This window comes from Arvicola amphibius, chromosome 3 (genome assembly GCF_903992535.2).
Source record: "Arvicola amphibius chromosome 3, mArvAmp1.2, whole genome shotgun sequence".
In the NCBI taxonomy this organism is placed as follows: Eukaryota; Metazoa; Chordata; class Mammalia; order Rodentia; family Cricetidae; genus Arvicola; species Arvicola amphibius.
In genome coordinates, this window is record NC_052049.1 from 18,937,449 (window position 1) to 18,961,283 (window position 23,835).

A 23,835-nucleotide genomic window follows, 5' to 3' on the forward strand; every position below is an offset into this window, starting at 1 on the left:
TTAAGGAGTTCACAGAGGAAGAGGAATGTAATCAAAATATGTAATAATGAAAACATTAATTTGTATACACAATACTTTAATTTTTAATACTTTCTATAAAAATTTCATTCAAGATATGATTATATCTTATCTGTCTCTTTCTTTACATTCTTAAACCACAATGAAGATATTTGGATCTTTGATTTTATTTTCAACACTATTATATCAAGCTATGTGTGCACTTTTAACTGTCAAACAAATTTTATGAGGTGAACAAACATGGCCTGAAAAAAAATTAAGTAATTTTATAGTGTTTCAAATTTCCTTTCAAAGAATAAATAATAGTAGACATGATAGAATGAATACAATAAAAAAGTGTAATATTTCACTGAAACATAAACCATCCTTTCTTATTTAGATTTGATCTTTCAGGTGAAAAATGGATTGCTACATTTAATCTCAAACCATTTGGGGGAGTTTGAGACAGGGTTTATCTATGTAGATTTAGAGCCTGTCCTGGAACTCACACTGTAGATCAGGTTGGCCTCGAACTTACAGAGATCCATAAGTCTCTGATGCCAGAGTGCTGGGATTAGAACAGATATACTTTTTAAGAACTGACTCTGTATTACTTTTTAATAAGATGTGTGTAATTATGAAACTGGTGAGAATGGATCAGCTGAATGTAAATAGTAAAAAGTCTAATTAACTGAAAAGAATTTTTTTTAATTCTTCCTGGATATTAAAAAAGAAAGGATTACCTGATTTTCTGGCATAGCAGCCATGTTATTTTTAATGATTTAATTAGCTGTTTTAATATTAAAACTTTCTGGAATATTAAAGATTTAAATCTTATAATGATTTAGAGATTTTATAGCAAAGAATCCAAGTTCTATATTGTGACTTTATGTATGCATATTCCCATGCAAAAACTTTAAAAGGAATGAAGGATTACTGTGAACTAGAATGTATGAGTACATGAATTTAAAATAATTGTAATGGCATTACAATGAATAGATTTCCTCAGCAAAGACGGCATGATAGGTGATATAAATCTGTTTAACCTCATAGCTGATTTTATGCAATTTGAAATAATAGAAATCAGGGATATAAATCCTAATGTAAGCCATCAATTTTTAAAGAGTAAAGTAGGATTCTTGAAGCACAGTCTCTGTGGGATGAAACCTCTCTCCATCCAGATAAGGACAGAAGAAAATTGTTAGTACAAACCCATGACTGACTCACTTAATATTCAGGTACGTGTGTATGGAGATGCTACTGCAGGATAAAACAACATGCCCTCAGGAGCAAGATTTCTGTGATGATGTAACTTGGTAACATGCTTGATTCATGCATGTTCAGATTCAATTGAGTACTGCAGTATAAATTTCAGATTGATAAGTGTGTTTTTTCATTAAGATCATATTTTAACAATGTATTTTCTTTATATATTCATGGTTAAATTATCTCTCACATGTCACAAAATAATTCATATACAAATAGAAATGTAGTAAAAAATCAAATAGGAAACCTCCCAGAGGGAGAATTGATGTAGGTTTCGGAATTATCACAAGTATCAACCTTTGGACTAAAGAAAAACTGAAACAATGGTGTAATTGAACTGAATGTCCAAACAAGTGATTTTTATGTTGGAAAATACTTCTGTGAGTTTGTTTGGCATGGTTTCAAATTAACCACTTGACTTTTGTTGGTTTACACATTGTATCAATTGCCATGTGTGTATGTTATACATACATATGTGTGTATCTGTGTGTACTCATCTGTGTATGCAAACAAGAAGGTGAGAATAGCAAATTGGGTGTCTTCAACTATTACTCTCCAGAGAACATCTATATTTGAGTCTAAAGCTTTCGGTTACAACTAAACTGGCTGGCCAGTGTGTCCCAAGGTTCATCTGTCTCCCTCATTCAAGTGCTAGAATTTCAGATACCTGCTGTAGCATTCAATTTTTGCATGCATATGAAGGATCGTGCTCAGGTACTCAAACTGCAACTGTACACTTTATCATCATTGGGCCACTTCCCAAAAAACATATTTAGTAACAAGATAATTTTGTCACAAAAATGTTATACAAATATAATAGACGAATTAAGAACTCTATATTAATTTCCAAAGAATTTGCTTTCTGGATTTTGGTTACATGCAACATAAGACACTACATTTTCACTTTCTATCTGTTTAACTTTGTTTCATTTCTACCAGCTTCTTTGTTTTGCTCCTTCATAATCATCCTTTGAAAAGTACTTGCTAGTTTATTTCCAGATTATTGTTCTCTTTGGGACACATGTATAGAATGTGTGTGACTTCCCCTCCCATCACTCGAGAAGGTACTTTATATCAACAAGACTCATCACTTTTATTTAGCGTCCTGATCATTTAAAGTCACCTTTGCAAGGTTTCTATTTTCTAATCCCCTTCGCATTGAATCTACTCAGTAAATTCAGACCACATTCAGAGCCTGTTATAAACTATTCCAAAGTAACTGCTTTTCATGAGATTCTTTGAGACTATACAACTATATTTTGCTTTTCCTTGAATATTTTGTGCTTTAAGAGCCTATATGCATATTTCTGTGTTTTTTTTTTAAATGGAGGAGAAGATTGAGGAATTCTCCCAATTTAACCAAGGAGAGGATTCAAGAGTTCGCCTAATTTTATGATTACAAGATTTTTTAAAAAAATAAGAAAACAAAGATAGTAAAAACTGGCATAACAATATCCACCCGAACTTGTGATCTTGCACGACAACTCTCAGAGTTGCTACAGTGGCAAACAACTAAGCCTGAGAATGTATCAGCAGCCTCTAACTCTGAGCTCTGATGAGGATTTTAAATGTAGTATAAAAGCTTGGCCTATGCCCAGACTTTGGGGGAAATGAGGTACTGAACACCTCTTCCCAGGCACAACTGGGAAGCAGACGAGGGAGCAGGGCACCCCCACCTCATGCTTCAGCTACAAGCTGACAGCCAAGGGTGCAAAATAGTAGCCTCAGGAATCTGCAGATTTAGGACAGTCAAGTATCTGTAAAAATGAAAGTAATCAGGTAAAATATGTTTCCTTTATTTCATTTCACATTTTTTTTGCTTCTTTGTCAAAAATCTGGTGTTTGTACTCATATCCAGGTCTTCGATATTAGTTCCGTTGATCCTTGTATCTTTTTAATGCCAAAATCAGGCTGTTTTCAGTACCTTAGCTCTGTAAAGGTGTTTAAAGGCACAGATTGTGATGCATTCAGAAGTTTCTATGTTGCACAGAACTGCTTTGGCTATCCCGAGTTTTTGTTTGTTTGTTTGTTTGTTTTTCCATATTAAGTTGAATATTCTTGCAAGATCTGTAAGAATTTTGTTGTGATTTTGCATTAAATCTGTAGATTGCTTTTGGTAATATTGTTATTTTACTATGTTAATTTACCTACTCAAGAGCATGGGAGATTTCAAGATATTTTGTGATATTCATAGCTATTGTGAAGTATGATGTTTCTCTGATTTCTTTCACAGCCCATTTATCATCTGTGTAAAAGAGGTGCGTTTAGGTTCTTTCCAGATTCGAGCTATGACAAATAATTCTGCTGTAAACATAGTTGAGCACATGTCCTTGTGGTATGATTGAGCATCCTTGTATGTATACCTAAAAGTAGTATTGCTGAGTTTTGAGGTAGGTTGTTGCCTAATTTTCTAAGAAATCAGCATACTGGTAATCAAAGTGGCTGTACAGGTTTGCGCTCTCACCAGCAATAGAGGAGTTTCTTTAAGGAAGTGTAACGTTTTGCCTGGCAATCACCTTGGTTACTGCTGAGATTATGGCAGTTCACAGGAACATGCTGTAGCCAGTTGAGAATGACCCGTGCTGTACGGTGGCACCAGGAAAGGCAAGCAGGAGAAAAAGATGTATTTTTGTTGAGGCCCATTCTCAACATATGGTGCCCAATGACTGGTGAACCTTGAAAAACACAGAAGAGTGACCAGGTATAGAAGGGGGATTGTGAGGAACCCTGGGAGAAAACTGTTCCATAGGTGGAGAGATGAGTAATGGGCGCTCAGAAATAGATAATAATAAAAAAAAAAAATCAAAGAGAGAAGCAGGGAAGCAGTCAGGAGTAAAACTGTAAATATTTGTAGATATGAGACAAGGAGACAGTATTCAGTTATCTGTATAGTTGCTTGGGTGTGTTTTGATAACTGGAGGGACTAAAGTGGAGCAGAAACGGAAAGACCCCCAAGTGTGGGGAGACTCTCACTCAAGTCTTGGGATAACATGACACCCCCCCCCCCCCAGTAACTCACACGAGACCATCCTTGCTGCAATCACACGAGGTTTATTTGACAGGTACCAGTGCACTGGGGCCGAGACTCATAACCCATGCAGGGCAAGAGTTCGACCCCGAGTGACTGGGAGAAGGAGTTTTTAAGGGACAAAAACCACAGCCCAGTGATCCGAAGGGGGTAGGGAGGGCATCATAGAGAATTCCGAAAATACCAGTGATGACCACAAGGGGGCAACTCCCTGTTTCTCAAGATCATACTCAAGATTACAATCTAACTTCATCTTCAGCTAGTTCCTGAAACTGAACCGGCTAATCCTAGATTTCTGATTCTTCTCTCCCTGCTTAGATTTTTGGCTCTATTTTTCCTGCTAGGGGGTTCTGGATTTATCCAGGTCTTTCAAAACAAAGAAGAGATATTTAGGGCTTGTAAATAGTTTATTCCCGCCGCTGCACTGGCAATAAACTCCTCCACCTTCCTGCTACTCCAGGACTCAGGGCGGGGGAGGCCAAGGTGAGGCCCTGCCGTCCCCTGAAAGCAGCAGTGTTATGGTCACAGAGCTGCAGCTTCTGTCGCTGCTGAATGGGTGGGAAGAATGAAAGAAGTCTTTCAAAACAAAGAAGAGATATTTAGGGCTTGTAAATAGTTTATTCCCGCCGCTGCACTGGCAATAAACTCCTCCACCTTCCTGCTACTCCAGGACTCAGGGCGGGGGAGGCCAAGGTGAGGCCCTGCCGTCCCCTGAAAGCAGCAGTGTTATGGTCACAGAGCTGCAGCTTCTGTCGCTGCTGAATGGGTGGGAAGAATGAAAGAAGTGCGGCACTGTGCCTGACAATTGCCTAGGTTACCACTGAGATTGCGACCATACACATTCACGCACTGTAGCCTGCTGAGTCTGACCTGTGCTGTACAGTGGAGCCAGGAAAGGCAAGAGGAGACAAAGAAATATTTCTGTTCAGGCCTTTCCTCAACAATCAACAAGATTTCTCACTTTTATTTGGCATCCTGATCATTTAAATTCATCTTTGCAAGATTTTCATTTTCTGATCCCTCTACCACTGAATGCACTCAGTAGGTTAAGGTAACACTCAGAGCCAGTTACGTAGTATTCCAAACTAACTGCTTTTTCTGCTTTTTGTGAGATTTTTTGAGGCTAAAAAACTGTTGTTTTTTGGGTTTTTTTTTTTTTTTTTTTTTTTTTTTTTTTGCTCTTCCTTGAAGATCTTGTGCTATAATTTTAGCATGTATGAATCTACTACAGTTTTGAATGTGATACCCTAGTGCTGGCATTTTATCTGGTTGATTCTATTTACATGTATGAATCCAAATTCTTCTATAAGAAGAATGGTTTGTGTGTGTGTGTGTGTGTGTGTGTGTGATGTTTACAGTCAAATGCCTATATCAGTTTGAATTTATGGATTATATATTTGAATTGTTCACGTTGTGCCAACATCTCTAAATTTACATTCTTTTTAAACTTTCCTTTCATTTTTCCAGGTTCTCTGTATTTTGGCCTGATTTAAGATTCTAAACTGGTATTTCTATTCCTTCAACACCAGCAGAGAACGGTGCCATCCTCTGCTCACCGCCATGGATTCAGTGGAGGAATTTTCTGTCATTCCAATTGTTTCCCTGTAGCCTCGTTCTCTTTTTGTCTGGAGTTACATCGTTCTCTTTTCTGTCAAAGAAATTTCAGTGTCCTTTCTCATTAGATTCTTTCCTCTATCCACTTTGAGATTTATTCTGGATCATTCTTTTCTGTATGTTTCTTAGAAATTTCTCATGCATCATATATTTATGTCTGTTAGTTTTCTGTGTACTTATTTTTACCTAATGTTTTTTTTTTCTCTTTTAGGACCACAATGGCACAGGTAGTATATTCCTTGGAATAATTACTACAGGTCTCTGAAGGCTACTTTCTCTATATCCATTTATTGTTCATCTGGGAAGTTTCTAGAAAGGACACAGAGTCCATATTTACAGACTCTTTCTTCCACTTTTCTGTCTGCTTATTAGTGTACTGATCCTGTCTTGCACAGCTTCCCAATCTCATATCTACAGAAGTTTGCTATTCCTCTCCCATCTACTCACATTGTGGAGTAGTCATTGATTAATACATAATTTAATGTTTTGACATACTGGTGAACTTGTATTTAGACTTTTGTACTTTTTTCTGAGACTTTTGTACTTATGTGAATCCTTTTGTCTCATACCTGAATGGGCAACACTTGAAAAAAAATCCCCTTAGCATTATTACTGTTCTTTCATAGTGGTGCCTGGTGGCTTCTATAAGCAATAGCATCCAATCTCAGTCATTACTTTTCAATTTGTGTCTCATTAGCTGGAGTTCCTGCCTTCCTGGCTACACAACATTTAGTCTTTAACAATCATTGCACTTTTCTGTGTCAATCTACTGACCAGGATACTTTCAACAATACATGCCCAATATATTTATTATTTTTATATTAACATAAAATTTTATCACACTTTACAGCACCACGCTTCATAAATCTAATGAAATAAAAATCAGGAGACACAGAATTGATTTGGTTAACATAAACAGCGTTATGTTCACGAGCAACTGTAGAATTGTTTTCAATCTTTATCAAACACATTTTCCCTAAAATACAATATTGCAATTACAAGCCGAGCATGAAAATGTCTGTGCATTGTACTAGTGCCAATGAGTAATCTCCTGTTTTGGGCTATACACGTTGCAGTTCAGCTGTTCAATGCATGTTTACATAAGCTCACATCTTCCCACTCAACAAAATTTCCAAAAGAGCATAGCTCAGTGAAAAGCTGAAGAGGGTTTGAGGAGTGGAAAACAAGTCTATTCTTAACAAGCCATAATCAGATCATTACATGATGCTCTGTTCTTTATTCTGCATTTGGTATGAGAACCCTTCAGATGAAAGAAAAAAAACAATAAGAAATAAAAGTTGACAAATAATGTTTCCATTCGAATTGAAATCTCAGCATCTTAAAAAAATAGATATTGAGTCACAAGATACATTATTAACAGTGTTTTCTATTGATTCTGGGGAAAGTTTGCTTTGAGGCATAGTTTACAAAATGATTGTTTTCTATGAAGGGTACTTATGTGAATGCTTCCAAAAGCACAGTGATTTCTTCAATAGCAACCATTTAATGTAGATTTTGAAATTGTGTTAAAAATTAAGGAAGTGGAGTTGTATAGAAGATGTACATAATCTGGAAGGAAAATGCAGAGAACTTTACCAAACCTATTACTTTGATGAATGTCTTTGCTGTTTTGCCACTAATCATGTTTTTTTTTTTAAAAAAAAAAAAAAAAAAAAAAAAAACTTCAGTAAATGGGTAGGCAGAAGTAAAATACCTTCTTTGATTACAGTTGAATTGTGGATTGCATTTATAAAACAGAAGCATTTCTTCACTGGCATTTTGTGTAGTCTTAATTTTAGACCCAGATAATTTTACATTTCCTCCTATTTATAACAAAGATACTATTTTATTTTGTTTAAATTTTGATGTGACAAATAATTGACATTCCCCTATAAAGGAAAGAGAATATTCAGCTGTTAGATTTCAACTATCAATTTATTTTGTGAAACTATAAAAGTTAAATAATATATTTTCTTCATCAAATTCATTATTGAAAAATATAAGATACAAATGAGTGGAGGAATTGGTGGCAATTATTTTTGGATGCAATATCAAAAGAAGAGGGATACATTATGTACCTACCTCAAATGTCTACAAACATCACTTATGACTTTTGTCTTATAATTTAGATCAAATGTACTACTCTTCAAAGTACTGACAATTATATTTTGTTCTCAACATACTTTGTATGTGTGCATACTAAAACAACAGATGTCAGGGGAAGATATCTCTTAAGTAGAAATACAGATTTATTTAAAAAAACTTACTTATGTAAATTTTCTTTCTCTTACTATGTCACCAATGAGATTTTGAAATATTTACATCCATGGAAAATGTAATACAACAATAACATGTTAAAATATATCTCTTTATCTATCTATCTATCTTTTTATGTATCATCTATTTATCTGTCATCTATCTATCAGGGAAAGAGGTAGAAAGATAGAGATTATATATGAATATATATATTTATTTATTTATCTTCTATATTTTTCTGGTATTTGGTTCAATATTGCTTAGATATAATACTAAAATGTCCATTAGTCAAGACTGTTAGGAATTACAGTGTTTGAAGTCTTGAGTTGTTCCATGGTTTCCTATCAGAGTAAAGTCTCTATCCTACTCAAAAGCGCACTAAAAGAACTCAAAAGATGTCTTCAACCTTCAGCAAATCACCGAAACTGATGAGACACTCTAGACTTCCCCTCCCATCAGCATTTATAAACAATAAGCAGTGCTAAGAGACACTCCCACAGAAGCTGAGCTGCCCAGAGAAAGCAGAGCCCAGCAAGCTGCATAGAATCAGCTCATACTATCTGGGCTACCAGAAATGGCATTACTGAACCTTGAACTGCCTGCAGGGCATGCTATGGTGGTTAGGGCTCCGTATTTCATGAGCTGACTCCCAGGCTGCAGTAGGATGTTTGGTACAGCTGGATATGAGAGGCCTCGGCCCTGTGTGTAATTCACCCATCTTCCAATTTATAGCACTGATGCCAAAAAGTTCATTGTCTTATATAGTTGAATGTTGGTGGTTTCTGCACATTGGTCTGTCATTGGCTCACTGTGTTCTGTGAATAGACCCTTTGACTGTCTCCCATGTCATATGACATGAGTGCATTGCAAATATTGGAAAGAAACACTGAAGTGATCAATATTGGCTCAGGACACCTGAAGACCAGCTTCTCCCCACAGAGAAGGTTTATTTCCCCAGAATGACAAAGGACGGAGAATAAGAGACAAACACAGAAGACAGAGGATGCATTTGTCCCCCAAGGTTGGTGGACTGCTTCTGGATAGACATGAGACAGATGTGCCCCATAGGAAAATGACAGTTCGTAAAGGTAAAAAGGAAAACTCTATGTTAGGATGAGGTGTTCGATTTTACTTGGACAATTTAATTAGTTGAGCCAAGGGGGCTTTTGATTGCTGGACTTCAGTACTTTTATAGCAGGACCTTGCTAGTTAGTCTCAGGAGGAGTAAGTGGTCAGAAAATAGACCTTTGTTTCTAGTGTTAGTTTAGGAATTTAATCTAATGATTTTTTTAGCAAGTCAGAGGGAATGAGGAAGAAGGGCAAGGCCTTGGCAGAGCCATGTATGTCATGCAGGGCCTGAATAGAATCCCTTCAAATACTTTGGCAAGGAAGCCAGTTATTAACAAAACAGGGGAGAAGACCTAAAGTGACTATATATGAGAGCGTACATATAGTAGATGCTTTATATTTGCTTTTAGAGATGTGATCTCATTGTACAGCGCAAAATGAAACCATTTATTGGAGTTTTCTTTTTTTTCTTTTTCTTTATTTTTCCATTCAATTATTTACACTTCCTTCCCCCCTCCCAATCCCCTCCCGCACCCCCACATCCCCTCCTCCCTCTCCCACCCTGCTTGAGAGAGGGCAGGGAACCCTGCCCTGTGGGAAGTCCAGGGCCCTCCACACTACATCCAGGCCTAGGGAGCTGTGCATCCATATAGAGTAGGGCTCCCAAAAGCCAGAATATGCCGTAAAACAAGTCCCAGTGCCTTTATCAATGGCTTCTCCGTCAGCCCCCATTGTCAGCCACAATCAGAGAGTTCAGTTTGATCACATGCTTATTCAGACCCGGTCCAGCTGGATTTGGTGAGCTCCCATTAGAATAGGACACTGCCTATTGGAGTTTTCTTGCATTCATTTGCTGACTGCTGGGATTATAGAAACTGGTTGCGATCCCTACACAGGAAACATTCACACTAAACTAGATTGATGATAGTTCTCATATCAATTTCATTCACTAGCTCTAGTAGTTCCTCTGTCTCTCACCTGTGCCCCTAGACTTCACTTTTATTTTATTTTTTATTTTATCATCAATATCTCCCAAGTACAGCTCCAGATGGCTTATAGTTTTCATGCCTTGGTGCTACAGGGCCACTAAAGCAAGAAGTTTAGGACTTAACCTGGCTTTGGTTCCCTGTAGTGCATAGCTGCTTACCAACCACAATAAAACACATCTCTCCTGTACTAGATTCAGAATACAGCAATGTTTGAATGTTCCTCTTTGTTTCCTGATAATGAATTGAAAAATTTTTCTTGTTTGTGATGATGCCCAGAGTTAAATGTAATGTCATATAAAATTGGGAGCAAGTACAGTGGGGAATAAATGAGCTAAACTACATTTTGAAAAAGAACTCTAATACATTTTATCTGAAATGAAATGTAAAAGCTAAAAATGGAAATAATACTTATATTATGAAGGAAAATGAAAGCATCAATGCTATATTTAGACAAAATGAACCAAAATAGGGAAGCAAGCTGAGATAAGGTGCTGCTGAAATCACAGCTTAACAGGACAGAATTTGCCCTTCTTAGAAAGATTATTAGCTGCTTTGGAGATGTTGCTCACTCCGGTCAATAAGAGGAAAGTAAAGTTACTATATGAGTTACAATTTATAATCTTGAATTAGTTCCTTTTATTTTCCTTTACTCTTATTTAGGCTTTAGAGCAGGTTATATCTTTTAACCTTATATCATTGTCCATATAAAATCTTTGCTTATAGTATTTATTTTTACATTCTGACATTATTTTTACTTAGATTAATAATTAACCCTAATAACATAATAACATAACTTTTGTTCTTTCTTTTTCTAGTCTCCCAAATCTTATAATGTGGTTCAGGCATTAGTAGGAAATACAAATATTTGTCTTCCAGAATGACTCAAAGTACATGACTTTTGTAAATTGTGCTATTGTTAAGTATGAAACAAAATTAAATTATTGAAACAGAAATTGCAAGTTGATTTAAAACTTAATGATATTTCTTGATTTCCTTTTGGCTTTAAAGATGAGTTCATATTTATTTCAAGTACTTTCCCTTTGCAACAAAAGATCAACTACTCTAATAAAAAAGCACATTGTTTAAATAAAGAATTTTCTAAGCAACAGTCTGAAATGGACAACTGTTGTATATTTATTTTAAAATGGGTATTTAGTAGATGGTAACAACCACACTCTCAAAGCATACAAAATAAAAAAAAAATAAAATAAAGACACATATATAAAGCTGGCTTTGGAGTTGAATGGCTCTGTCCTTCTCTAAATCACAGCTTGCAGAGGAAAATCCCACATCATTTAAGTATGTGATCCATTTTAAAGAACATGTTATGTTTGATTTGTTCTAATAGCCCAAATATAAGTTTATTTGTCCCCTCACAATAAAAGAGTAAGGCAGAAGAATAGAGGATCAGTATTAGAACAAGATTTTGAAGGACGTATGGTGCTCTTAGCTTTAAAACTGGAAGGAAGGATCTTCAGCTGGCAAGAAAGCAACGTGCACAAGCTTTAAAAGTCATTCTTTCTAAGACTTCAACAAAAGAATAAAATATATCTTGCTCAATACATGACTCAAGGACAATGAGAATTCTAACAGGCGCTGTAAGAGTAGTTTAGTAATATTTCTACCCAATAAAGTAGCAGGAACTTCTTATAGCTGCATTGTAAAGATAAAATAAATACATGTACTCCATAAAGGCTAAGTCTAAACCTGCCAGAAACATTCTCTTTGTTTATGATTCAGGTTTACAGTATATCAGTTTTCTGAACTAACAAATCATATTGCTTGGTAACATCTCTTGGTTGTGTTGCCCTCAGGCCTTTCTATAAGATAGGATGGTTGTAAGATGTAAACACAAATGACCCTTATTGCCTCAAGAGAAGGACTATTAAGAAAATCCAGGAAAAACTCTCTCCACTTTCATCCCCTCTTCTCTGAAAACATACAGATAGAAGACACCAAAGCATAATCCACACAATGACTGGAAAAGCCTCAACATTACTCCCTTCTTTTGAAGCTGCTTCCAGCTGCTACTATAGTGTGGTACCAACAGGTAAGGTTGACTAGACTTTAGCACTGACTTTCTCAAAGGCAGTTCCTTAATCAACACATGTTGAGAAGAACATTTTGAGTAATATTCAAGACATTATTTCCTTCATAACATGAATAAAAATTGTGAACTGTTGAGGAAAAAACATAAATAAGACTGAATGGCTAATTTAATTACATAACTAATTCTTTTAGAAAGTTATTTGAACATACACAAATATGTATAGTATGAGTATACATGCAATTATATATGTGTGCATGTGTTAAGACAGATAGATATGAATATATATGTATATATGCATTTATGTCCATACTAATACATATATATATGTATGTGTATACATGCATATACACATGTATACATATTTGTATGTGTATACATGTATGAAATAGTGATAAATGTAACATGTATGTGTGTATGAATATACATATTTAGTGAGAGAGAGAAAATTGTAAGAGGAGAGGTAGAGATTGGAAAACAACATTGATAACTAATTTCTAATAACTTTGCTTTAATTTACTACAAATCCAATTAAATAGACAAATAAGTTAAACAAGAGTTAATAATTTTCTAGGTTTTGGACATTATGTTAACTTTTTTTAAAAACTAAGAAAAGTGCAAAAGAAGAGCTAGAAGGATATATTAGTGTTGAAACAATTGCTGATCGAGGATGAGAACCTTCACTTACTCTTCAGTAGTCACTTAAATCTGGATGTGACCATATACATAGCCACATGTTAGTGTATGTGTATGAATATGTGTATGTATGCATGTGTGCATGCATGTATGTAATATTTTAGCCGTAGTGTTGGAGTACAGACCTAAGAGGTTGTAGGGCTTTTGGCTAGTTAGAAAAGCCAAAATAGTAGGAACAATTTTCAATGAGACCTTTCCTCATAAAATAAGAAGGAACCTATTACTCTTGATATCAAGTTTTGGCCTCCAAAAAGGCATGCTAGTACCTAAAAATGGCTAATAAACCTGTTCACAATAAGGATATGAAAATAATACATGCGAACAAACACTCTCACATAAATATATAATATTATTTCAACAAATTCAAAAGCCTGCCAAAGTTCCACTTCTGATAAATAAGAGATAATCTTTTTAATGTATTTGAATTAATGTGTGTGTGTGTGTGTGTGTGTGTGTGTGTGTGTGAAATAGACATCCTGTCATATACCTCTGACTTCCACTAGTACTCATTTCTAATACCCTTTCCTCAGCATGCACACACACACATAAACTCATACTTTTGTACACACACACACACATACACAATTAAATGTGACAAAAGGAAACAGAGCAAAGGGAATCAGGAAAAGAAGAAGAGCTGGTGAGTATCATGTTTTGAAGCTTCAGCTAGACTTAATAATAGAATAAGAAAATTACATGGATATGTAAGATTGGAGAAATAATTTTAATTTTTAAAAGTATTGTTGGAAAAATATTCTGGGATGATGGAATAGCTATTGCAAAACCACAGAGAAATATTCTTGGCTGACTCACAGAATAGTAAAGGCCAAGGTAGATGGGGAAGGTGAGCAGAAGGGAAATCAGAAGGAAATGAGGTCAGACTGGTCAACGTGAACCAGAACATTATGGTCTGTAGACAGGCATAAGAACTTTGCCTTTTATTAAATTAAATTTGAAGTCATTGCAGGATAAGAAATAGAGACCTTATTAACAAAATGCTGCAGTAATAATGAAATGTAAAGGTTGTTTATAAAAGGATTTAGCCTTAAGAAAAATGAATATCTTTGAGACTCTAGGCAAATTTTGTAAAAAGAATTTCTAAGAATTTACAATTACGCTATAGAGGAAAATGAAACAGTAGAGACTTTGAAAATTTCTCCTGAACAAATAGAACGATGGTCTTGCCAGAAATTAAATGGGCAATAAATCAATGGAAACTGAGGTCTTAAGGTTGTGATTCCCTGGTCCTGAAATCAGAGTGTTGTTATGGCAGATATTAAAGAAGGTTATACTCCACTTCTTGAACCATTTAAACATTTAAAATGTTATAGAACAAAGATAGTTAGAGGAGCCTTATAAACATAATCCATTGAATAATGACCTGGCTTTTTTGTTTGTTTTTAAGAAAATACTGATGGTATCTTTGAAACAAAACAAAAAGTTGTGAGGAGGAAAAAGTAATCACCAACCATATGTGTTATAGCTAATTTACATAAATATGTATTCAGATACACATGGATACCCAGATTATGTCTGTACAAGAAAGATGAATAAACAATAGGCTTCATGTCAGAGGCTTCTATGAGGCAATATGCCTTGCTTATGAACTATGTGGTGCCAATAAATTTAGGTAAACGGAAATCATTTCCTTCAAACATGTCCTAACTGATGACTCTCTCATTAGATTCTAAGGTGGTGTGGGACAAATGTCTATATCCTATCAATCATACTTTAAACAAATGCTGTTTGGCCAGTAGCCAGGCAGGAAGTATAGGCGAAACAACCACACAGGAGTAGAGTCAGGTCAAGGAGAACAGGAGAATTCTGGGAAGGAGGAAGCACATTCCTCTGTAGTTGTGACCCGATCACAGAAGAAGCAAAATGAGACTGCCCCGCTGAATAAGGTACTGAGCCTCATGGCTAACACAGATGAGAATAATGGGCTAATAATAGGCTATATAAGTTATAATAGTTGTTAAGAAGCCTGAGCTAATGGGCCAATCAGTTTATAACTAATGTAGACCTCTGTGTGATATTTTTGGAACTTAATGATTGCAGGAACAAGGCAGCACAAGGACTGGGCAGGACAGAAACCCCCGACAACACTAAGGGATAGTTCTAGATATTTCCAATAGTCCTGGATAAAAAAAGGTCTCAAGACAAAGCAAACTCAGCTGTCATGGGTTTCACAAAGGGAGTGGCAGTGGTGACATTTGAAATCAATGGGAAATGTGAGAGAAATGGGATAATGTGATGACGTGGGGGAAAGTAAGGAAAATGGTTCTCTCCCCCCCCCACTCTGGGTTTGTGAATGCATGCTTTAATGTGTGTGTGTGTGTGTGTGTGTGTGTGTGTGTGTGTGCGCGCGCACGCGCGTATGTGTGTGTGTTAAATTTTCAAATAAAAATATCAATCTCGGAGGAATAAAAGAAATTTGTATGCTTATACAAATCTGCTAGTAAAGGGAGCATAGAATAGTGAATATAAAAAAGGGAAATTAATTTCGGAGAATTAGCGTAATCTATTCCTAGTGTCATTTTATATTAAGGAACATTAGAGGAGAAATCAAGGAAAGTCGATCAAGAGAGAGAAAAATAAAGCAGTACATTTATATTGACAGAAATGACCTGATACATAACTAAGTTCTGACCATCCGTCTGTGTGCTTACATATTAAGGGGATTTCTGCCCTGGTCCAACAAGGGAAGTGACATGAAGTGGTATCAGTTAAAGAAGAAGAGAGAGAAGCAGAGATTTAATGGTATTCAGTAAGCTAAATATGTTGATGAAGTACAGGAAAATCAATTTGAGGGACTGGTACTATTTACAGACACTGTTGTGACAATATGTTTAATGTGAGGCTAGTCATAAAGATAGAGTTTTCTCTGCCTTGATGAAAACCTGATATATGTGTATTAGCAAGAATAGACAGATAATTGTACTTAACCAATGATAATATTTTGTGAGATAAAATAGAAAAAGAAGAATGTAGCCCAATGAATTATTTTACAATGTCACAATGATATTTAATCTGTTAAATTAGAATAACTTATTAACAAGATACACAAAAAAGTAGGGTGGAAAAATTAGAACAGGAGTCAGCAGGCTAGGCTCACAACTATATTTAGCCTATGTTGCTGAATAGCATATTACTAAAACACAATCAGACTCATATATTTACTAATATAAAGGATTAGTACTGTAATATATTGTCACAGATGATATGAAACAGGGATCTACATTTTGATGAGATAAAGGCATTATATTATGCATATTGAGAATCTTAGCTATTTATTTTTTATTTATATAGCCTTTGTTTGTGTGTATATTTTTCTATATATATAGTACATACAAGTAAATTTTATATATACACACACAGGCACACACATGCACACCTCTCAATAATATGTTGAATACATATATATATATAGTGTTGCATACAAATATATATATAAATATATAGAATATAACATAATGTATAGAATATAGTATATATATATAGCAACCATATACTATAAGATATATTATGTTGATACATTGTATATAAATGCATAGAGTATATAAAACAATTTTCTATTTATTTAAAAGTATGGCAGGCAAAATGGAGATTGCCCAAATATTTCCTTGCAAGACATTCCTTTGCATGTATTAGAATTGATTATTCTCTGTGATAACTAAGTGGAGAACTTGTACATTTGGATTAATGAGAGACTGCTCTCTGAATAGTAAAATGTCAGCTGAGTGCTTGTAGAAGACAAAATTGTGGAATGGAAAAGATGCAGGGATGATTTTGCACCAAATGTCAAAGACAATTTACATAAAGGAGCAGAGGTGAAAGAGTGCAGAGAATGAAATGAATGAAAACTAGGTTTTCCTCCTTACCATATAGAGTGGGAGGCAGAGTTGTCATAGAATCTGGTTTGCATTGGCTATATCAGTAAAAGAGAGTAAAAGCGGCAATGATTTTTGTGAGCTTTCTGAACACAACATTCGTCTACATATATTTTTGGAAAGAATGTACTTAGCTTCATGACAATAATGATAATGCATAGTCATATAGTACTTTTAATTTTATAGTAATTCGAAATATAGACACACTTAGGAAATGCTCTGCTTGGAGATGACAACTTTCTTCATTCTATAAGTAGAAAGGGGAATGATTAGAAATATGATAAAAATATATTGGATGTAATAGCAATAAGTAAAATTATTAAAATAAACTGTTTTTCAGAGAGGCAAACAGGATCAATTATCTGCATTGCATAATTTTTGAATATATTACTAAAGGAGAAATAAATGTTTTAGTATTTTCTTTTTAAAATAACATCTCATAATACAAAATATAAAACAATTATATAGGTTGGCTTAAAATTACCATAGTATACCCCATTAAAAGATGTGACTCTTACAAAATATATCAAATACCCTGTCTTTGAGAACAACACTTATTCTGTCAGAATTTTCATTTTGATTATGTTATAAAATAATTTTAAAATACTTAAGATTAAAGCATGCATTGTTATGAGTCTAAAGTGGAAAGATATTGAAAACAGAGATGACTTTTTTGTTTTCCGGCCACCCAGACCCAAATAATCACACAGAAGCTATATTAATTGTAACACTGTTTTTCCTATTAGCTCAGACTTCTTATTAACTAACTCTTCCATCTTAAATTAACCCATTTTTATTATGTTATATTTTATCATGAGGCTCATGGTTTGTTACCTCTTGCTTCTTGGACAGCTACGTGGAATCTGCCTCCTTTGGTAGCTACATGTGGCTTTTTGACTCTGCCTACTCTCTGGCTATATTCTGCTCTGCCATAGGGTGAAATAACTTTATTTATTAACCAATAAAAACAACACATATACAAAAGGAATCCCACATCAATGTACTGATATCTTTAAAATAGTCATTTATTTTACAGTTTTTATTGTTGATGAATTTAAAAGTTTCTCTTGGGAGGCAGAAGTAGGTGTATCTCTGTGAGAGAGAGGCTAGCCTGGTCTACAAGAGCTAGTTCCAGGAAAGGCTCCAAACCTACAGAAAAACCTTGTCTCGAAACAAACACACACACACACACACACACACACACACACACACACACACGTATATATAATATGTAATAGTTAAGCTTGCAGTCATGTTAGATTTTATAGATGTACAGAGATGTATTTCAGATGAAAATGCATTCTTCAAACCCTTCAAAGACTACAGAAAGTGGCATTAAAATGTTTAAAATTTAGGACTTTTCATGACAATGAGACACATTTAATCCTGGCAGCACCAATCTACTTCAAGAGGAAAATGGATTTCAAAGAGGTTCCTTATGAAGTTGGTTAGTCATTTGGGCAAGAAACTGTTCTTTCCTGGACTGCTTGATGAACTGAACATATAAGACCCACAGAGAAATGACTGCTGAACTTGACTTAAGGTGAGATGTTCCTTCGGGGTTCCTCCTTCCTGAAAGAGTCTGCCAGACATTTTGCAGGATACAAAAAAAAGTGTTACTGACAAACTACCAATATAGGTGGAATTGTCTTTCATGAAAATATCTGCTGGATACTATGGGCCAGTAGACTAAACATAGATGCCCCAATGAAACAGAAAAGATTTGGATATCTGTCCAGGCAGAAGGTGTCTCTATCAATTCTATAGTTTGGGAAGTAGCTTACAATTCTTTTTTTTATGTAATATATCTTTCTGGAGTATTTGATGGAGTCAAATATTTGATAGTTATAGTTTCCTTAGTTATGATAAAAGATAAAATAGATATAAATATTGTTACTATAATTTTTGCTTGATACCTGTTTTGTTATATGTAATTTTATTATGTTAAAGTTGAAACCTTCCTTTTTTATTTAAATGGAAAAGGAAAGGTAATGTGGGATTTCCTATGTATGCTGTTATTACTACTGATAAAGAACTGCTTTGGGCCGATAGCAGAGCTATAGGCGAACAGAGCTAGGCAGGGAAAATGTTGCTTAATGCTAGGAGAAAGGAGTCAGAATCAGAGACAGATGTCAGAACTTTAGCTGATAAGCCACAGCCACTAGTGATACACAAATTAATAAAAATGAGTTAAATTAATATGTAAGGGTTAGCCAATGTGAAGCTAGAGCTAGAGCTAATGAGCCAAACAGTGATTTATTTTTATTGATTTTTCTTGAGCTCTACATTTTTCTCTGCTACCCTCCATGCCTCTCCCTTTCCCTTCAACTCTTCCCCAAGGTCCCCATGCTCCCAATTTATTCAGGAGCTCGTGTCTTTTTCTACTATGCATGTAGATTAGATCTATGTATGTCTCTCTTAGGGTCCTCATTGTTGTCTTGTGTTGGGAACAGTGAGACCCCAGATCCTGAATTTCTTGTAATCCCCTGATCTGAGTGCCTACAGCTGCTCTGAGCACCAGACCTTCAGGAGTTCCTGATGGCAGGAGAGTGGTTTCTGGTGGGTTTGGCTGGAGCGTGGCTATCTCTATATAATCTGCCCTTGAACACAATAAAGGAGGCATTCTTGGGGAATTCAAGGATGACCCGTGTCTCTGTCTCTCTGTCTGTATGTGTTTGTATATTTTAACCTCCAACCCCTTGTCTGAATCTTGCGAACTGGGTGCCAGCGCACTGAACTCAGACACGGGGGCGTGGTGCGAAGCAGTCTAGGTTCTCTGGGATTGTGATTTGTGGGCTGGTTTTCATTGCTTTATGTTTTAAAAACACTTATGAATGAGTACATGGGATAATTGTGTTTCTGGATCTGGGTTCCTTCACTCAAAATGATGTTTTCCAGCTCCATCTATGCAAAATTCAAAATATCATTATTTTCTTCTGCTGTGTAGTACTCCATTGTATAAATATACTACATATTCCTTATCCATTCTTTGGTCAAGGGGCATTTATGTTGTTTCCAGGTTCTGGCTATGACAAACAATGCTGCTATGAACATAGTTGAGCACATGTCTTTGTGGCATGATTCAACATCCTTTGGATATAGATCCAAAAGTGGTATTACTGCATCTTGAGGAAGGTTGTTTCCTAATTATCTGAGAAATCACCACACTGATAACCAAAGGGGCTGTACCAGCTTGCATTTCCACCAGCAATGCAGGAGTGTTCCCTTTATCCCACCACCTCTCCAGCATAAGTTGTCATCCAAGCAGTGATTTAAATAATATAGTTTTGTGTGATTAATTTGTTCTGGGAAGCCAGGACAAACAAGTAGAGAGCAGACTGGAACCAACACCCTACATCCCACCAGATATCAGGAGAAGATTGATCTTTATAGAAAATTCCCCAGCGCACACACACACACACACACACACACACACACACACACTTAAATCTTTTGGGCTACAGCATGTAAGTTGTACATATAGATTCTGTTACAGTCTGATGTCTAATCTTTTGATTATCCACTTGACTGTTTGATTAGATTGAGAAGCTTATAGCAGATCAGTAAAGCACATCTCTGGATGTGTATTCTGCCTCTGTTTCCAGGAAGGATTCGTTCAATAAGTAAGGTCCATTCTTAATGTAGATAGCACTATATTAGAGTTTAGAAGATATGATCAAGCCCTATAGATATACAAACTACACTATAATAGGTATTCTTCAATCCTATTTGAGTCTACCACAGTGTGACATAAACTGTTCTTCCATGCCATATGCACACTGATGGATGGGAATTATGGAAACTTTGAGTGAAATTCCTGGCTCTGCTATCTAAACCTAGTTCATCACCCTAATAACATTTTTTCTCTCATTAAGAAGAAAGTAGCTAACAAATTTAGGTGTGAAAGAAATATTTTGGTTTCTCTTTAGTTTGTAAAGAGAAATTTTTATATTTTATCAAGTTCTCTCCTGTAGTCTAAGCAAAAAAATATACCAGTTATTAAAGCATGGAATTCAATATTAGACTTCATTATCAAATCTTCTGTCAAAATCTGATGGGATATATATGGATATTAATAAATCAGCATAAATCTCAGGACATAATGCAAGATATCATACAAGCTTATCATCTTTCTATTTTGGTTGTGGACTTTTAAGGGTGGGGTCATCCAGTGTTTATCAATTCCTTGATGACTTTGTTGTTCTGAAATAAGAGAAATATTGGCCCGAGAATAAGTAACTCTGGTTTTAAGTCTTTAATAATAAATAACCAGACATAAGAACTGCTGGTCCTCAAAGAAGTCTATTTAAATAATTGTGGTAAATTGATGTTCATAGATGATTTTTCTATTTAATCTTCAAGAGACAAATGCAAATATCATAGAAATCACCATGGAATAGTAGGTCTTGTAGTCCCTGCCACTGAGAATCAGACAAAGTTACTCTAAGAGTGAAGTTCCTAGATTGACAAAAGCCCAGCCTCCATGCTGTGTGACATAAGTAACTAATGTCTTCATCAACAGAACCTTGCCATCAGGCTGTGGAGGATGGCCAATAATGTGATATTTTAGGGGCTTATGTGACTCCTTTGTCCAATGACTGACCAAGATATAACTAGCCCATCCTTGGTACTGGATGTTATACTTTGTAACATAAGATATCTCCCTGTTGTATTGTTCTCTGCATTATATTACAATTGCTCCGTTTAAGTTTTTTTTATGTGTGTATATACATTTGCAAAGAAGTGTGGTGGTAGATTTTCATATGGTTATGTAAACTATTTTAACATTGTTTGTCCCTCTTCTTACTTTTCCCATTACCCTGCCACGGCGTTCCCTCCCAATCCCATTCTTCTCTTCTAATTTCCGCTTGGTGAACACTATGTTCTTTTCTTGTTATCTCCTGGAATATAAGTGCTTCTTTCCTGGCTACCTTAATAGCTACCTAAATCCTATTTATTCTGGTTGAAACAAACATCTGAAGTTTAAAGCCTAACACCATATATTAGAGAAAAAACTTTTAATATTTATCTTTTTGGGTCTGGGTTTCCTCATTCTGGACAACTACTTCTAGTTCTGAGTATTTATCTGACAACTAATAGATTCTAATTATAGTTTAGACTTTGAAATGTTTTATCTTTTCTGTCTCTGAACCCTCCTCTCTCATATAAATCTCTCCACTTTCCTTCAAATTTAAATTGTCTTCTTTAATTTTTATTATATATGTGTTTGGATATGTATATACATATATATTCCTAAATGTGACCTGCTCATTTTGTATTTTGTATAACGTTAATTGTATGTATCTTGTCAGGATGACCATTTGTCTCTAGGGAAAAAAACCCAATTGTTATGCTCTTCTCTAAGAAAGGCCACCTCCACTACTCCCAGTTTTCTTCAGTTGCCCATAGTTCTTTTCAGAGGGTTGAGGCCTCATGAGTTCTACTTGTTCATTTTAACATGTCAAATGATGCTGTCCTTGTTCAGCTCATGTCTGGACAGTCACTATGGTAAGAATTTAGGGATGCACCTTCTACCATGAGTAGGAGACACGGTTTCACAGAAAAGTCTATGATCGTCTGTCTCTCATAATCTCCCCGCCCCCCATTTTCTTGTTTTTTTTTTTTCACTTGGCTTTAGCTATAGCAGACTTTTTATGATGTCACTATGGGGACTTTCCCCTATAACTATATTTTGATTAGATGTTGTTTTCTGTGGTACCCTCTGTCTGTTGAAAAGAGACGTTTGCTTGATGAAGTGTGAGGATAATACTGACCTATGTGGCTATAAAGACAAATATTTAAAGTGTATTTGGGAATTAGGCTGCTTTAGTAAAGCATCAGCTGTATCTTCTCCTGCAAGATACATATCCTGACTAGTTTTGATTGCTTGGCTAGGTTTCAAATAACATGAATTAATTATTTAATGTGGACTGATCCTTACGTCTCATTAGACAACTCTTGGTGACTGCCAAGGGTATTTGTGCCATGATCGAATACTTAATCTTGTGGTAAGATCCTGGTATCTCCATTTTATAGGCATTGTCTTCAAATTTCTATTCATTTCTTTCCTTCATTGAAAGCTTGCATGGCATCTTCTCACATTAAAAATTCCTAGTCATCAGGAAGGTTTTTGGGAGTCTTCTTGGATCACCCTGGCTAACAACTCAAAATGGGAAACCCACTTCCTATGCTGGGGTTTTTATTAAATTATCTCTTGGAGAAAAGATTGTCATCCAAGAATGAAAATTTTATTTTAGGATATATATATATATGTGTGTGTGTGTGTGTGTGTGTGTGTGTGTGTGTGTGTGTGTATTACTTGTGAAACTCATGGAACTACAAGTGTTAGTGTTATTAGGTTGACCAGTAACACTATGATTACTTACAACCTTTTCAGGTAATCAGACTGTTATTTTACATGCACTTTTCCTTTTGTATTTATATCCCTTGCCTTTCCTCATTTTGAAAACTCCTGTAAGTAATCCTATATTCTTTCTCTAAAATAATAAATGCATTTTGTTATTTTAAATAATAAATCTCAATGAATTTGAGACAAGTCTGGTCTGCACAATGAGTTCAAGGACAGGCATAGCTACATAATATGCCACATCTCAAAAGAAAAAACATTAAAAAATAAAAAATAATTAAAATATCATACCATTTTGCCTTTTACCTTTTTCCTTCTAAACCTAACCTCCTTCCTGCCATGCACCCTGCCCCCGTGTCTGCACTCGATGCGCTGACACCCAGTTCGTGAGATTCGGGCAAGATGCTGGAGGTTAAAATACACAAACACACACAGAGAGACAGAGACATGGGTCATTCTTGAATTCCCCAAGAATGCCCCCTTTATTGTGTTCAGGGGCAGATTATATAGAGATAGCCACGCCCCAGCCAAACCCACCAGAAACCACTCTCCTGCCATCAGGAACTTCTGAAGGTCTTGTGCTCAGAGCAACTGTAGGAACTCAGATCAGGGGATAA